Genomic DNA, 16,912 nt, shown 5'->3' on the forward strand with positions numbered 1-16,912 from the left:
GTGTCAGCGTCCCTTCCCTACTGAGACTCTGATGCAGCCCTCACTTCCACTTTGATCTCTGTAATTCTGCAGTTCTTGAAACACAGTAAATATCCAATAAATATTTAGTAAGCAAATAAATGAATGAACAAAGGGAAGGTACCTCTCTCTCTATATATATGAAATAGTCATTTATAAAACTGGATATTTGCAATTCATAGAGCACTTATATTCTGTACTCAGTAACTCTATATTCTTGTGTGGATTTTAAGTTTTTAGAGAATTAAAACACAACAGTAAAATACAGAAGAATGCAAGTTACTTTTCAGATGATTCACAGGATACTTTAGGGTATTTAGCAGTAGCCAATGAGCATCACTTGGAACATCAGTTATAACCAAACAATACTAAAGGGTGAAAGGGCGGGCTGTAGGGGGGTGTGGGGGGGTGTTGTGGAGTCTGACTAGATGGTACCATCCAGTTTGTTTTAGGTCTGACAACTTACTTCAGAGATGTACTGTTTACTTAAAGTAAGGTATCATGCAATTTAAATAAAAATTATTCCATGTACTTTGATCTATACACCCAAAATTAAATTTACGTTTAGTATATAGAGGTACACCTATTCAACCATAATTGTCTTGTAAACAAAGAGAAATAATCACCAAGGTAAATAAGAACTTAAAATTTACTATTACAGTTAAATATCTGAGTTATATAACATAAGCAATGTTATCATTTGCAAAGAGTGACCAAACTTTAAGAGCTTGTAGCAAGAAAGGCGCTTTCCCCTTAAACACTCAATTCCCAGCCAAACTTCACATACGAAAGACTGGTGCAATCATACTCTTCCACCTTTCGCCTTCACGTGGGTACCTACTGGCCTAGCAGCAAACTACGCTCTGAGACTTTGGAGGAATGTTCCCCCTTCCCTCCTAACTACTGAGGGCCATTCCCCAACTGAGCACCAGAACTCCTGGGAATTTCAGGAATTCTCCAATCTAAAATCTCCCCACACCTTAATGTCCTACCATATCCACCTTAACTTTCTCTTTGGCAGGGGAACCAAGGCAATCCCACTGGAAGCTCTTAGCACTGTTAAAATGATAAAAGGGGTGTGCTCTTGACATCCCCAGACTGACAGCAGAATATAATTTATCATATACATAATGCTATTGATATAAATTTCTATTATATTAAATATTAAGTGGGCTGACAGGAGCTATTTTGAGAAGCCAATATTGTTTCCACTGGGAAATATATAAGAACACACAATACTCATAAAATCTCTGAAAGTAAACCCTTTACAAATTATACAATATCAATACCAGTATGTCCAAGAGAAATATAATGCAAGTTACATTTTCAATTTTAAGGTATGTAGTAACTACATCAAAAGTAAAAATGAAAAGATAAAATTCATTTAATAATGACTTTTATTTAACCCACTATATGCAAGATATTATCATGTAATAAATATTAAAAAGTACTGATATTTTACATTTCTTTTTTCATACAAAGTATTCGAAATCCAGTGTGCATTCTACATCTCCATTTGGACGAGGCACAGTTCAAGCACTGAATAGCCACATGCTGCTGGTGGCTACGATACTGAACCACACAGCTCTATGCTATTGTTTTCCACGAACTACCTCAAATATCTCCAGAAAGGAATTGACAGTAATTTACAGATCTAAGTATGTACATTGTACCAAGTATAGTAAGTGACTTGTAAGGAGAGTTAAATCAGGAGTTTTTTAAATAGTCAACCTCTTGTACTAAGTAAATCATGTAGTTACTTAATATGCACCTTGAGGTTTTCACAAGAATCAGTTTTTTAAGAATTAAAATGCCCTCGCACATTCATTTACACATGGATTCACCTAAAAACTATCACAACAAACCAGAATAACGCAGCACTTCATGCCGCAGCCTTGTAAATCAAGAAGTAATACCCAGCTGCAAGACAAACAGCAACAGTAATAAAGGCAGCTAAGTAAATTATTCTGTAGATAAATACTCTAAAACGAACTCAAACCACATTTAGTAACACTGGTCCAAATTTCACGAATATTATTTAGAAATTAATAAAATTACATGCCATGGTAATTCTCAGCTAGGGGTTGTAGTACAAAGGAGATGAACACTTTTTAAGTTATTCTATAATGTTTGGAATTTAGTAAAGATAGATTTGTTTAATCTTATAAATGAGAAAAATAAACATTGTATAGACCTATGGTTATTGGATGACAAAAAGATTTATATAATCAAAGACCAAAGTATGTAAGACACAGCTATGTGACACTGATATGAAATAATCTAATATAGAACATGTTTGAAAGCTGACATTGTTATAAATATCAAACATTTATGTTCTAATGAAGGCTATTTTCAATATTTAGTAATCCTCCACAATGGTTATTTCTCTGAGCCTTTTACATTAAACAAATATGCCATGAAGCAAATCCCACAATGAAAAACAAAGACTATAAATTAGAAGACTCAGGACACTTACCAAAGAGCAGAGAAGGTAAAGAACAAATGAACAACTCCCACAAAGAGGAAATCATGAAGACTTCAGGAAGGAAAATACGCACTACTTGGAATCAAGTATTACATCAGCCAACACATCAAGCTTTCCTTCTAAATAAATAGTCTTTAATATGCCTGCTAAACTATTTCCTATATTCAGATAAAAATTTTTTTTAACTAACTTTTTTTTTTTAAGGATTTTTTTTTCCTTTTTCTCCCCAAAGCTCCCAGGCACACAGTTGTATATTCTTAGTTGTGGGTCCTTCTAGTTGTGGCATGTGGGATGCCACCTCAGCATGGCTCGATGAACAGTGCCATGTCCGTGCCCAGGATTCGAACCTACAAAACCCTGGGCCACTTGCAGCGGAGCACGCGAACTTAACCACTCAGCCACGGGGCCAGCCCCCTCAGATAAAATTTTTAAATAACCACTTTTTTTTAACAGGAGTACTCTTCACCTCTCTATTCAATAATAAATGCAAACAAGATCATTCATTACCACCACCAGTCAACTCAAACCACCATTCTGATACATTTTCCACAGAAGTTCCAAGTTTCTGTTATTGGTTGTCAGTCTTCCCGAGGCCTACTCCTTCATTTTATTTTCATCCACCATTCCTTCTACTCCTTATCCTTTCCTAGAACACTTGTCCTATGCGCCCATTAATCTTCAAACTGTGATACTGTTTTATCCATATAGAATAGCCTCTAAATAACACAATCTACTATGATTATGCATTAAACTCAATGGATTCTTTGTCCATCAGAATATTTTCTATAGTGTAAAATCACTCACTGTTTCATGTATTAATAAAAAACTGTCAGAGTTCAACTTGGTGGTAACGCCAAGAACTAATGGAAAGCCAAAAAATTTAACATCTTCACATCAGCCCAATTCAAGTGGAAATCATGTTCTTCACCTCAAAAGATTACAGAAACTTGTATTTAATACCTGATGAATTATTCAGTGAGAAAAGCAGTGATATTTGCAACTATTAACACAAATAAATTAGTTTTAAATTAATTCAAAGAATAAAGAGAAAAGGCAGTGTTCTAAATAGAAAAGATAAGTAACTATATAATAATACACAGCTGTATCAAAGAGTTTCTGGAGATTATGAAAAAAAGATACTCTTACAGCCATATTCTCAATGAGATATTTTCAGTTCTTCAGCCAGTCATCACGAAAAGGCAGCACCCCAGCCCTGACATTGTAGGGCCTGGTTTGGGGGCGGGGGTGGGGCGGGTATGGGAGGTAAAAGCTCTCTTTGGCCAAAATAAGGACGGAAAATCCCCAGCTGCACCCAGATTAATACCATAATACGCTATGGAGGTTGAAGTAACTGCATATAAAAAGATCACTGTGTTTTTAAGCCAAAGCTCTGAAAAGCTAAAGAATTTGTCTCTGGATCTCACGTAAACTTTTGAGCAGAAAATCCCAGAGCAAACACTCTACAACTTTTAAATCCTCAGATTTGTTATCTTCCCATATCATTCTCTCCACAAAAAAAGTTAATTTTTAAAGTTCACTGATGAGACCAAATAGCTAACAATACATTTATGAAAAAAAACAACAAAGCAGTTCTCCTGCTTTATTTCCAACTCAACTTAGTTCAAATTACTCTCCAGCAATTATTTTATGCCTTTCTGTTTAACTCCATAGTCTATCGCAGTGTTGTGGATTGAATTCTGTCCCCCATAAAGACACATGAAAATCTTAACTCCTGGTACCTATGAATGGGATCTTATTTGGAATTAGGGTCTTTGCAGATGTAATCAAGTTAAGATGAGGTCATTCTGGATTAGGGTGGGCCCTAAAACCAAGGACCAGTGATATTATAAGGTGAGAGAGAGACCTGAAGATACAGCAGAAACCCAGCGAAGGCAGCCAAGGGAAGGAGGCAAAGATGAGAACTATGACATCATAAACCAAGGAATGCCAAGGACTTCCGGTAACCACCAGAAGCTAAAGGAGGCAAAGAAGAAAAGTTCTTCCCTAGAGACTTTAAAGGGAGCATGACCCTGTTGACACCTTGATTTTGGACTTGCACTCTCCAGACCTGTGAGAAAATATAGTTCTATTGTTTTAAGCCACCCAGTTTGCGGTAATTTGCTATGGCATCCCTAGGACACTAATACAGGGGAGTAGGAGTTAACAGTCCTGAACCTGCTTTACTTGTCTACCGGGAGCTGAACCAATAAGTCAACGGACAGTAGATGGTGGGACGTATCTCACCTTTGGAGAAAGAAGGAAAGATATGCAAGGTAAAAAGGCTAAAATGAACTCTGCTGTACTGGATTAGAGTTGGAAACATCAGTATGAACTCCTGTTTAGCTTAATACAGATACTGATGAATAGACACAGACAAAACTATAGGTATGTATACACAGGATATTATACATACCTACATAACCTAGCTCTGTCCTCTGAGAGGGTCTAGGAGCAATGACATCCCAGCACTAATAAGCATTCCTAGCACCCAGATCTTGATTTCTAAATACCCTTATTCAACAAAAGGAACCAGAGTTCTTTGGAGAAATGGCTGATTCTAGGGCTAAGGTAGGGAAAATATAAGATAAGCATGGAATATCTTAGTATCCAAAAGTAAGGAAGTGCTCAAAAAATAAAAGGATGTGGTAGGGGGCACAAAGTGTCACAGGCAACCTGAAAGAGTTTCCAATGGCCAAAACTGGAATAACCTGAGCAATAAATTATTATTGGACCAAAACCTAAAAGATAAAATAAATATACAAAGTCCATAATGATATAAATAAGTGATTAAATAAATGAGGGAGATGAGTCTTTCTTATAAAAGAATTACAAATAATATATGTAGGTATTTTCCCCTCCAGGATGTCGAACTCAGTACCTCCAGCCCCATTTTGAGTTTAGACTGGACTTAAGTGACTTGCTTCCAAAAAACAGAATATGGGAGGGAAAAATAATAGTCTTTTAGTGGAAAAACCTGGCAAACATATCTCAACCAAGGGATCAAGGTTAATGTCACCAGTGATGTCTTTTGACTATCATGTATCCTGATACAATAAGAGCACTTTCACCTCTGTAGTATTCTTTGCAGAAAGTATAGCCTCAATCTAATCACAAGAAAACATCAGATAAATCCAATTTGAGAGACATTCTATAAAATGCCTAATCAGTCCTCCTCAAAACTGTTAAGGTGGGGGCTGGCCCAGTGGTGTAGTGGTTAGGTTCACACCCTCTGCTTTGATGGCCCGGGGTTCTCAGTTTCAGATCCTGGGCACAGACCTATACACCACTTGCTCATCAAGCCATGCTGTGGCAGCATCCCACATACAAAACAGAGGAAGACTGGCGTGGATGTTAGCTCAGGGACAATCTTCCTCAAGCAAAAAAGAGGAAGATTGGCAACAGATGTTAGCTCAGGGTCAATATTTCTCACACACAAAAAAACAAACTGTTAAGGTTATGAAAAACAAGAAAAGAGAGAGAAACTGTGACAGATCAGAGAAGATTAAGAAGACATTACAACTAAATGTAACGTGGTATCCTAAATAGGAACTAGGAACAGAAGGAGAACATTATGGAAAAACTGGTGAAGTTCTAATATAAAGTCTGAAGTTTAATTTAAAAAGTAAGTATGTACATACATGAGCCCATAGTGATATAAATAAGTGATTGAAAAAATAAATGGGAGAGAAGGGACAAATATATCTTAAAGAAAAATTCCAAATTTTAAATTCAGATACTTCCTCTTCCAGGAGTTTAATCCTCCCCAGCTGACTTGCATCCAAAGAATAGAATATAGAAAGGAGAAAAATAGTTACTATACCATGGAGAAACCTGGCAAGCCTGGGCCTACCGGTTCTGGAGCCTTTTTGAGAATGTTTAATAATATAAATTGACAGCTTGTTCCTGAATTCCTCTGTTGCTGGTTTAGGATTCAGCTCTTGGGGACCTGCTAAGAAAATTTCTTACTTACTCTTCTGACTTACAGCTCCCAAAAGTATACTCTTTTTTTCCTTTTGTTCTTGTCATCATAGGTTGTTTTTCTTTTTTAATTTTTTTTCCTGAGTTAGTGAGATCTCAGAAAGGAACAAAATTAGAAGAGAGTGTTCAATTTGTTGTCTTAACCTTGAAATTTACTTGAATTTCTTTCTAGGTTGGAACATATATTGCTATCTAATTATTTTAACTGGATACACAGTGAAATATTTAACCATTTCTCTATTGATAGACACAAAGTTGTTTCTAATTTTTCAGTATTACAGCGAATATTCTTATACATTTTATCTTTGTTCAACAGCGTGTGTGCTGAATCAAGGATATATATACCTTACATAAGTTATTGAGAGGTAAGTAATTTGACCTCTTGGTGTCTCACTTTCCCCATCAGAGCATGCTTATGAGGATTAAATGAGTTAACACGTGTAACGTGCCTAGAACATAATAACTAAGCTATCCAGTTGTTAGTTATCACGGCCAAACTGCCCTCTATCAAAGGTGAATATGTGCACTGGTTTTCAGAGTACAACTTTTGCCATCTTTGCTCAGATTCTGGATATTACAGTCTATTTTTTGGAGAAAGGGGGCAATCTCATTGGTGAAAAGCAGCATCTCATCATCTAGATTTTCATTTCACTATGACTGAATTTGATTATCTTTCAGATGCTTACTGGCAATTTTCACTTTTTGCACAAATTGTTTATATCTTTTATCTATAAAATTTTCTAAACTGTGAAATATTCTAAATTTTACAGATAAATACCTGTTTTTGGGAATTTCCCTTATTTGTAGGAGCTCTTTAAATAAAATGAATATTATTTCGTTATTAGTTTTACTACAAATATTTATTCCTAACATGTCCCTTTTCTTATCTAGTATCTTTCATCAGCATTCAAAAATTTTTGTTTATTAAATCAAATCTGTGTTTTGTGGCCTAAGAAGAATATTTCTAACGTGAGAATATAAAATTAATCTATCTCCTAGCACTTTTACGATTTTTCTTTCTTTCCTCTTCTTCTCCCCAAAGCCCCCCAGTACATAGCTGCATATTCTAGTTGTAGGTCCCTCTGGCTGTGCCATGTGGGATGCCACCTCAGCATGTGCCATGTCCTCGCCCAGGATCCGAACTAGTGAAACTTCGGGCTGCTGAAGCGGAGCACGCGAACTTAACCACTTAGCCACAGGGCCGGTCCCTATGATTTCTTAAAGAAACCATTAGCTCTTTAATTCACTTCAAATTTAACTTTCTTACAGTTTGAGATCAGGATCTAATATCACTTTTTTGGGGCCTAATCTTTCATTACTGTTTTGAAATGCTGTCTTCCTATTATGCATCAAATTTCCAAATATGCATGTGTTTTAAAAAAGTACTTATGTTGATATGTTTGCTATAGAAATGCTATATATATATATATATATGATTTTTTTTTGCCAATTGGTGGAATAGAAATTGTAGGCTTTAGTTTTATTCTCTGATTTATCGTTTGGCTCATCATGTTAGGAGGAATTTTATTCATTCTCTGTGTTTCTTCCAATACAGGAAAAAATAGGTCCCCATGGAAGCCTGCTTTACTCTTAAATGCCCATGAAAGTCAAACCCAGTCCCATGCTTATCTCAATGCTTAAATCTCCTTGGAGAATAGAATAATTCTAGGAGACTCAGGTGATGTGGATTAGGTCCTGTGAATTATTTCAAAATGAAAATTATTTTTTAAAGAAATCTAATATAGATAAGTAAAAAAAAAAGGGAAAGCAAATCACAAAACACATATGGGATGACCTAGTTTTTTAAAAGCCTGTGTGTATGTGAATAAATGCACAGCAAAAGGTCTAAAAGAACATGCAACATAATAATAACATTTTTGACCTCAAAAAGTGAAGACTGGAGAAGAAGAAATAAAAGACTTCACTTTTTTGCTCTATTTCATTCTATACAGGTTCAAATTTTTCAAAGACCATAAATTTAATAATGTCTGAAATATCAATTTACTCTTAAAATTATGTTCATCATTATGCTTTTTTAAATGTGCATTTACTTACTACTTTTTAAAATCCGGGGGGAAAAGAGTAAATAAATACATATTAGTAGTTGACATTAAGGAAAAGTTTTACGATCATTTTTTTCTTCTCTTCATTTTTTTTCATTTATGTCTACATTACAGAATTTCTGGTTCAAGATCATTGCCCGAACGCACAAAGTTATATTTTCTCCCTTCCAAGACTCAATGAAATGACACAAAAGTAACAAGGTAGAAACTCACAGCAATGAACAATACAGGACCATCAGCAAAAGAAATTACAACAAAATTCCAGAAGCTGGAAAATGAGGAGTGTTAATTATTGAATTAGGACACGAAATGGCATAAAATACCAGTCTTGGGAATGTAGCACAGAGAGTTCATCTGTCTGGGGAACATTAAAGAGGCTCTAATCTTGGAAATATCAGGTACAAAAGCAGGCTAACCCTATTCTACGATACGAATTATAAACAAACCCAAAACAAAGCAGGAGGTATAAAACTGTGAGGGTGGAAGTAGAAGTATCATTGTTTTACGTAAGTTGGCTGGGGAACCGTCCTAGGGAGGGGGAATTTGAGGAAAGAGACACACGAAAAAAGTAAGAAAGCAAGGAAGAAGAACAGAAATCATTTTTTAAGCAATGATGATAATGCAAAGAACTGCACTAAACAATTTAAAAATCATATAATTAAATCCTCATAGTATATAACAAAGTTATCTCCGATTTAGAGATGAAAAAACTCAGGCTCCAAGAAGTGAGAAATTATTCAAGGTTGTACAGATAATTAAATGATAACAGGTTTAAACAAAGTTTTAAGCTCTTAACTACCATATTAGTAAGAGTAGTAGTTTCACCTTTTGGGAACTAGTTTACTCATTTATATAATGGTCTGATTAATTGCCTCTAAAGTCCCACCCAATTCTAACACTATGACTAATTGTTACCAAAGAAAATAACCCTATTTATTATCTATAGCTTAAGAAAATATTCCATTAGAATGCCTGAAAGCTTGAAAAAAAAAGTCTATAATGGGACATTTTATTTAATATTTCTGGAATATCACCAGCTTCCCACTGAAAGTAATGCCTTTAAAAGCAGTTTTTAAAAAAATGTAACAAATTTTTACATTTAGACAAAATTTAGTTTGTTTGACTTTTATTTCCTTCCTGAACTCAACTTTTTTCTTTTGTGTATCAACTTATTCTTGAGGGACTCTGAAATCAATTTCAATAGTAAGGCACATAGAATAATATACTAAGATGTTATTTCAGATCAATCAAGTAGAAAACTCACTATTACAACTGTCAACATACTCTGTCAACTTTATTCCAAGGGGCCAAATATGAATGAGAACATTTAACCAAATTTACAATAAAATGAAGAGCTCGAAGAATATTCATTCACAAACTAAATAAGGCTGTGCAAACAGGATATAAAATTTAGAGAAAGTAAAAAAGAAAGCTAAAGACACATAAGAACTATATATTTAAATTATTTTCATCTTTTAATTTAACAAAAGAATATCTTACAAATAGATTTTTTTTTTTGTAATACACATTCCTGTTCGTCTGCCACTTCACCTTGTATATATTTCCTACCTTTCCTGGAGTTATATGTTTTAGAGAGTCAACTGCTGTCGGATATAAGACCATAATAAAATCAATATTCTATGCAACTGAATATTCTATGTTTTCTTTTTGCCTCATATCTCCCAGACTTGAAGGTGAAAAAGCCAGAAACCCAAAAGAACCAGTGGGCCCCAAAAACTCCCCAAAAACGCCTGTTCTTCCAGGAAAGAGGAAGCCAACAAGACAAAGTTTTTAGACAGTAACCACTCTTCTCTAGCCAAACACCACATAAAAAACTGGGGCCCTACCTCCACCCACATCAACAAAGCCAAGTGGGAAACCTAGACTTCCAACTTTGCCAAGCTACAACAAAGTACTCTAATATCCCCATCAGGGTAGGATCAAAGAAGGCCAAGTAGGGAGACAGGATTTTCATCCCTGTCCAGCAGTATAGAGCCCTACCTCCTCCATACATTATAACAGAAGAGCCTATACAGAGTTAGGACATTCACCATCACTCAGCAATAACGAGGCCACAGTGGCATCAGTGGTGATCACATGGAAAACCTGGACTTCAATCCATGACCAGCAATAACAAGGCACTCCCCTCCCTCCAAACTCCTCTGCTATCAACAGAGGTCAGAGAGGGAAGCTGGACTTCTGACTCCACCTGGCAGTAAGAAGAGAGTGTCCCTTCCCCCTCACATGCCAGAGTGGTATCTAAAAAAGCCAGCTAACAGAAAAGGTTTAAGTACATAAACAAATATTTATAATAATTTTATATTATGTTTACTTATATGTAAATAAATGCTATAGCTTATATTTATAAAATCGTAATTTATAAGTATAAGTAAACAACATTTATTACTTAATAAATAAATCCAGAATCTCACAATACAAAATTATCCAAGTTTCAAATGAAAATCATCTGCCATACAAAGAACCAGTAAGTCCTCAAACTGAATGAAAAAAAGACAACAGATGTCACCACCAAGATAACAGAAATGTTAGAATTCTCTGACAAAGACTTTTTAAAAATCATCATAAAATTACTTTGCTGAACAATTAAAGACATGCCTGAAACCAATGACAAAAGAGAAAGCATCAGCAAAAAATAATAAAAAGTCTCAGCAAAGAAACAGAAAATATAAAGAAAAACCAAAATAAAAATTTGGAACTGGGGGCTGGCCCCGTGGCCGAGTGGTTAGGTCTGTGCGCTCCGCTGCAGGCGGCCCAGTGTTTCGTTGGTTCGGGTCCTGGGCACGGACATGGCACTGCTCATCAAGCCATGCTGAGGCGGCATCCCACATGCTACAACTAGAAGGACCCACAACGAAGAATATACAACTATGTACTTGGGGGCTTTGGGGAGAAAAAGGAAAAAATAAAACCTTTTAAAAAAAAAAAATTGGAACTGAAAAATACAATAATAGAATTAAAAAGCTCAGTGGATAGGCTCAACAGGAGAATGGAGTGGACCAAAGAAAAATATCAGTGAAATGGAAGACAGAACAATAAACATTACCCAATCTGAACAACAAACAAAAAATAGGCGGAAAAAAAAAAACAAAAGGAAGAGAGCACGAGAGACCTGTAGAACAACAGGTTTTAGAATTTATGCCATCAGAGTCCTAGTAGGAAAAAGAGGCTGAAAAAGTACTCAAAGAAAATAATGGCTAAAAACTTCCATTTACAGATTCAAGAGTCTGTACAAACCCAAAAAAACACACTCACAGACAGGTGATATTCAATTTCTGAAAACTGAAGACAAAGAAAAAACTCTTGAAAGTAGCCAGAGAAAAATGACAGCAGATTTGTTTTCAGAAACCAGGGAGGCAAGAAAAAAGTGGCACAATACTTTCGAAGTACTGAAAGAAAAGAACTGTCAAACTAGAATTGTATACCAAATGAAATTATCCTTCAGGAATCAAGGGGAAATCTAAGTTGAAAGAAAACTAATTTGTCACTAGCATACGTATCCTAAAAGAATAGCTAAAGTGCTCTAAACCAAAAGGAAACAACAATATAAGGAACCTTGTAACACAATGAAGGAAGAAAGAAAACAACGAATGCAGGAAGCAAAAATATGAGTAACACACAACAGGTTTTCTGTCTCCACTTGAGTTTTCGAAATTATGTTTGACAGTTAAAGTAAAAATTATAACACTGTCTGATGTGGTTATAAATATATGTAGAGAAAATATCTGAAACAATTTTATTACAAATAAGGGAGGTAAGGTTTGTATACTCCACTCAAACTGTTAAAATGTTATATATGGCATGTATATTACATATATACATGACATATGTAATGTAATACCTAGAGCAACCACTGGAAGAGCTAAACAAACAGATATACTTAAAAATACTATAGATAATCCAAATGGAATTTTAAAAATGTTTATCCCACAGGAAGGCAGGAAAATGAAAACAGAAACAAAGAGAACAGAAAAATTAAGTATTGATACAACAAGAATTACATTAAACGTAAATGACCTATATATACCAATTAAAAGAAACTGGCAGAGTGGATTAAAAACCATGACCCAATTATATGCAATTACAAGTAACTTACTTCAAATATAATGATACTGATAGGTTGAAAGTAAAAGAATAGAAAACATATACCATTTAAACATTAATCAAAGGAAAACAGGATGGCTGTGTTAATGTCAGATAAAGTAGACTTCAGAACAAAGAAAATTACGAGCAATAGAGAGGGACACTATATAATGATAAAAGGGCCAATCCACCAAGAATACATAGCAATCCTAAATGTGTATGCACCAAACAAGAGAGTTGCAATATATGAAGGAAAAATTTATAGAAAAAAAGAAATATAGAAATACACAATTATAGTTGAGACTTTTTGGAACTCCTTTCTCAACAACTGATTGAGTAACTAGAAGAAAATCATCAAAGATACAGAAAAACTCAACAACATCATCAACCAACAGGATCGAATTAACATTTACAGAACACCTGACTCAACAATAGCAACATACATGACCTTTTTAAGTATCCAGAGAACCAAACAGACCATATGTCAGGACCCAAAACAAATCAAAAAATTTAAAAGAACTGAAATCAGAGAGCATGTTTCTGACCACAATGGCATCAAACTAGAAATTAAAAACAGAAAGCAAGAAAATATCCAAACGCTTTGAAACTAAGAACACACTCTAAATAACCCTGGAGTCAAAGAGGAAGTCTCAAGGTAAATTAAGAAAACACACTGAACTGAATGAAAATGGAAACACAAAATACCAAAATCTGTGAGACACAGCTAAAGTGGTGCTGAGGGAAATTTATAGCACTAAATGCATATGTCTTAAAAGAGGAAAAGTTGCAAATCAATAACCTAATCTCCCACCTTAAGAACTTACAAAAAGAGCAAAATAAACCCAAAGCAGAAAGAAGGAAATAATAATGGCAGAATGGGTAAGTTCACATGCTCCGCTTTGGCAGCCCAGGGTTTCGCCAGTTCGAATCCTGGATGCAGACAAGGCACTGCTCATCAAGCCATGCTGAGGCGGTGTCCCACGTGCCACAACTAGAAGGACCCACAACTGACAATACACAACTATGTACTTGGGGGCTTTGGGGAGAAAAAGGAAAAATAAAATCTTTTTTTAAAAAAAAAAGAAGGAAATAATAAAGAACAAATCACTAAAATTGAAAACAGAAAATAAAAGAAAAAATTAATGAAACACAGAGCTGATTCTTTGAAAAGACCAATAAAATTGACAAACTAGTACCAAAAATAAAAAATAAAAAAGGAAGACACCACCAATTACCGACACCAGAAATGGAACAGGGGATATCACTATAGAGATTGCAGATATCAAAGGGATAATAAGAGAACTCTATGAACAATTCTATACACATAAACTAGACAACATGGACCGCTTCCCCAAAGAAACAAACTATCACAACTCAATGAGTTTGAAAGAGATCATTAGACTAGCCCTATAACTATTAAGAAAATTGAATTCATGATTTTAAAACAATGAAAAAACAAATCTCTAGGCCCACATGGTTTCACTGAAGAATTTTACCAAACATTTAAAGAAGAATTAACACCATTCTACGTAATCTCTTCCAGCAAATAGGAGGGGACACTTCCCAACTCATTTTATAAAAAGAGTATCATCCTGATATCGAAACAAGAGTATTATCCTGATATTGAAACAAAAAAAAAAAACTATAGACCAATATCCCTTATGAATACACAAAAAAGTTTCCTTAATAAAATAGTAAATAGAATTCAGCAATATATAAAAAGAATTATACACCATAACCAAGTAAATTTTATTCTATGGATGGAAAGTTAGTTCAGTATTTTAAGAATCAAGCAATGGACTTTAACACCATATCAACAAACTAAAGAAGAATATCATACATCAACTGATGAAGAAAAAGCATTTGCAAAATCCAACACTTATTCATTATTAAAAAAACTCTCAGCAAACCAGGAATAGAGGGGAACTTCCTCAAACTGATAAAAGGAACCTAGAAAAAACCTACAGCTAATAGCTGTTATACAGCTATTTAACAGTGAAGACTGAATGAATGCTTTATTTATAAGATCAGGAAAAAGGCAAAGATGTCCACGCTTACTACTCATAATCAACAGTGTGTTGGATGTTCTAGCCACTGCAATAAATAAAGCAAAGGAAACAAAAGTCATACAGATTAGAAAGGAAAACCATCCCTATTTACAGATGACATGATTGTCTCCACAAAAAATCCCATGAAATGTACCCAAAAAAACCTCCTAGAACTAAAAAGTGAGTTTAGCAATGTCACAAGATACAAGATAAATATACAAAAATCAATTATATTTCTACATAATAACAGTTAACACACTGACAACAAACCTGGAAATATAATACCATTTACAGTCACTCCAAAAAAAAAGAAATAGTTATAAATCTAACAAAACATGTACAGGGCATGTATGCTGAAAACCACACAACAGTGGAGAATGAAATTAAAACCTAAATAAATGGAGATGGAGAAACATACCACGTTAAAGAATTGGAAGACTCAACAGAAAAAAGACGTCAATTCTCCCCAAACCAATACACAGACAACACAATTGCTATTAAATTCCCAGCAAGATTTTTTGTAGATATAGACAAAATTATTCTAAAACATATAGAAAAGCAAAGGAACTAGAATAGCCGAAACAATTTTGAAAAAAAAGGATGAAGTGAGAATAATTACCTTACCTGATTTCAAGATTTATTAAGCCAAAAAAAAAAATTAACCTCAATCTATGTCTCACACTGTGCAGAAAGGATTAACTCAGCATGTCTGGGTATTTCACCTCCTGCATATTTAAAGAAAGGTTTTCCCCTAGAGCATGTAGGAAGTAACCTCTAAATCCTGGAAAATCCTGCCTAATGAGAGTTTGTTTACCTGGGGACCCTGGGTTACTCCAGGTAGTCTATGTCAATAACGTGACTTACGGTGGGCCTTGAACCACGTGTTATCACCTTCACCTATCAAAGGCTGGAGACTAAGGTCATCCACGGAGGCAGTCAACCATGCCAACGTAACCAACCCACAATAAAAATCCTGGACACCAAGGCATGGGTACCTAGTCTGCCTAGCAATACTTCAAATGTGCTGTCACACATCATTGCTGGGAGTTAAGCACTGCTCACACAACTCCACTGGGAGAGGACAACTGGAAGTTCGGGCCTGGTGTCTCCCGGACCCTGTCCTTTGCTGCTTTTTCTATTGCTGATTTAAATCTGTAACCTTTGGCTGTAACAAACCATAACCATTAGAATAATAGCTTTTCTGAGTTCCATGATTCCTTCTAGCAAATCATTGAGCCTAACAATGATCTTGAGAACACCCAAACACAGATACTTTATAAAAAATTAACTCAAAATAGATCATGGACTTCAATGTAAACATAAAATGATAAAAATTCTAGAAAAAAAATGAGGGAAAATCTTGAAGATCTGGGACCAGGCAAAGAGTTCTTAGACTTGACCTCAAAAGCAGAATCCATGTAGAGAAAAACTGATACACTGGACCTTATCAAATGTTAAAACTTCCTCTGCAAAAGACACTGTTAGAGGATGAAAAGACAAGCTACAGAGTGGAAGAAAATATTTGCAAACCACATAGCCAACAAAGGAATAGTATCTAAAATATATAAAGAACTCTCAAAACTCAACAGCAAGAAAGGAAATAATTCAATTAAAACATGGGCAAAAAACATGAAGAGACATTTCACTGAAGAGAATAGACAGATGGCAAATAACGTGAAAAAATGTTTAACATTATTAGGTAAGGAGATGAAAAATAAAACCACAATGAGCTAACACTACATTCCTATCAGAAAGGCTAAAATTTTAGAACCACCAAAATGCTGGCAGAGATGAAGAGAAAAGCGGATCCCTCATACCAATCCATTTCCAATGCTGATGGAAATGGAATAGCCACTCTGGAAAACAGTGTTACAGTATCTTTAAAAACTAAATAAGAAACTACCCTACAACCAGCAGTTGTGCTCCTGAGCATTTACTGCGGAGAAATGAAGACATTATGTTCACACCAAAATCTGTACACAAATGTTTATAACAGCTTTACTCCTCATAGTCAAAAACCAGAAACAACCCAGATGTCTTTCAATGGGTGAATGGTTAAGCAAATGTGGTCTAACACTAAATTGCTGAATACTACTCAGCAATAAAAAGGAATGAACTATTGATACATACAACAACCTGGATGACTCTCCAGAGGAAAGAAAACAGTTCCAAAGGGTTACATATCATATGAATCCATTTATATATAGCTTCCCTGAAAT

General features: G+C 35.0%; 1 protein-coding gene and 1 long non-coding RNA gene across 15 annotated transcripts in view; one reads left to right on the forward strand and one right to left on the reverse strand.

Annotated features, from left to right (window-relative positions):
- Positions 1-16,912, reverse strand: part of CEP85L (centrosomal protein 85 like) — a 201,164-nt gene that overhangs the window by 120,317 nt on the left and 63,935 nt on the right. For 5 of the 14 annotated variants that reach the window (XM_070225461.1, XM_070225465.1, XM_070225463.1 and 2 more), the window contains one exon: positions 16,824-16,905. The exons of the other annotated variants lie outside the window; for them this stretch is intronic. The gene's annotated coding sequence lies outside the window, so the exon portion shown is untranslated. The remainder of the gene's footprint in view (positions 1-16,823; positions 16,906-16,912) is intronic. 14 annotated transcript variants of the gene reach the window in all.
- Positions 6,796-8,194, forward strand: LOC111775355 (uncharacterized). The gene is made up of 2 exons (XR_011422628.1): positions 6,796-6,846; positions 7,524-8,194. It is a non-coding gene; the product is annotated as an uncharacterized lncRNA (long non-coding RNA).

The sequence above is a fragment of the Equus caballus genome, chromosome 10 (assembly GCF_041296265.1).
Source record: "Equus caballus isolate H_3958 breed thoroughbred chromosome 10, TB-T2T, whole genome shotgun sequence".
NCBI classification, from domain to species: Eukaryota; Metazoa; Chordata; class Mammalia; order Perissodactyla; family Equidae; genus Equus; species Equus caballus.